At 36.0% G+C, this 1,802-nt stretch overlaps 1 long non-coding RNA gene across 1 annotated transcript; it reads right to left on the bottom strand.

Annotated features, from left to right (window-relative positions):
- Positions 1–608: 608 nt before the first annotated feature.
- LOC108787522 lies at positions 609–1,593 on the bottom strand. Its single transcript, XR_001941262.1, has 2 exons — positions 1,562–1,593; positions 609–916 (listed from the first exon to the last, which is right to left on the bottom strand). It is a non-coding gene; the product is annotated as an uncharacterized LOC108787522 (long non-coding RNA).
- Between the last annotated feature and the right edge of the window lie 209 nt (positions 1,594–1,802).

Raw genomic sequence — 1,802 nt, 5'->3', positions numbered from 1 at the left:
TCTAAGAGGAGAACTCCCTTCACTTTGTACAGATTTGGCAGAACATGCAGTTAAATATGCCTATAGGGCATTTCCCAGCTGTTGTATGCAACCACCTCACAGAATCTGCACTCCCCCAAAGGGATTTATATAAAAACATTTATCTTTTTTTCCATCATGTGATTTTTTCTTCATTAGAGCTGAACAACATGTACTGTTGTGTACATATGTCATAATGTAAAGGTTTCCAGGAGTTGGGCACCAAAAACCAGAATGCAGTGAATGCCCTGAACCTTGAAAGAAGAACATTTTTCGGAAAAGTTTTATCGCTAGATCACAACAGATCTAAGAATAAAGTGATGCTACTAAACCAAGAAGCAGCTGCTCTGTATCTACAATATCCTCCACACTAAGCAACGCTACAACAGAAGTAGCCTTGTGCAAAAAAGGAAGCAAGCAAGGAGCATATGTTAGTTACATCAACACACAAAGCCCATACTTTGTTAGGACAATTTAATCACCTCAAGAAAGGGGGATTCTCTAAGGTTAAGAAAAGCACTACCAAGAAATCCCAGTCAAAAGTGTAAAAAAAAAAAAAAAAGGAAAAAAACGAAGAAGTCAGTCAAAACAACATTCAGAGTGGTCTCTTTATTGGACAGTCATGTACACACAGGTAATAAGAGCAATCAGCCTTAATGGATCAGTTTAATTCCACAAATGTTTTTACCACAATCAGAACCAGATCTGACCCCACGTATGGCAAAAGGGGGCTACCTGAATAACAGAAAACTCTTAATTAAAAAAAAAAAAAATTTAATGTAAAAAGGACTGGCGTGCGACTATAAATCATCACTAGTTAGGCTGCACGGCATGATGGACTGTCCCTTTTTGGTTGTTATAACTTCAAGTTTAGGTAGATATCCCCTTGGACTTTATTCTGGAAATTGTAAGAAGCAAAAAATGACAATTAGAGAAAAATAAAAAAGAAACATGAGCAAAATGCAAATAAAGTAATGCTCATGCTGGAAAAAAAACACTTTGGAAGATTAAATATTACAAAAAATGTTTAAGAGCTAACCAGAATGAACTTGCACAGATAACTCTTCCATACACAGTCACAGAAAACACACAGTGGGACCCAATCTGTTGTGAACAAGGATAAGTACTGCGGTCTGAGAATTTAATAACAAAAATTGAGCAAATATAGTCCCATTACCTTCGGTATGGTTTAATACTAGATCTGCAAATGTTTAGGCTTAATTATCGAATGGCTGGAGCATGATAGTTTAACTACTAAGAAAACCTTGTTCAAAACAGTAATAGGTTGACTGGCATAATATACTGCTTGGCCCAGGTTTTCCATTCTACCAATATAGTGTGCACCAACACAAGCACCTATGGTGGTATTCAGCAGTCTGTATAAACATCTAGAACTAAATGGCTCTTAAAGCCACTGATGTCAGTAAAAAGCTCTAACAATTAAATTAGTATGAGTAATAAACCAGGGCAGAGAAATATATTTTGCAAGTACTATCAAAGTAGGAAAGTTTATAAAGAATATTAAAAAAAGAAATTGACTTACTGTCATCTGGGAGGCAAATGGACAAATTGAGAGGGTGAAAAAAAACAAAGAATTAAAAATCACATTAAGATACTGGCTATCATGGTAAATGTAAAAGTAAGAGTACCTTATTAGTTGGAAACAAATATATAGAATAAGCAGCCAATATTTGAGTACAAAGTGGTCTCCATCCAGCTGCTCAACCTGTATAGAGCAGAAGCAGCCTTCACATCCGCCTCCATCAGTAACTAAAGATGTACCA

Source organism: Nanorana parkeri, unplaced genomic scaffold (genome assembly GCF_000935625.1).
Source record: "Nanorana parkeri isolate BGI_ZX_2015 unplaced genomic scaffold, ASM93562v1 scaffold267, whole genome shotgun sequence".
NCBI lineage: Eukaryota > Metazoa > Chordata > Amphibia > Anura > Dicroglossidae > Nanorana > Nanorana parkeri.
The sequence above is the reverse complement of the archived record's forward strand: the minus strand, read 5'-3'. Positions and strand labels throughout refer to the sequence as shown.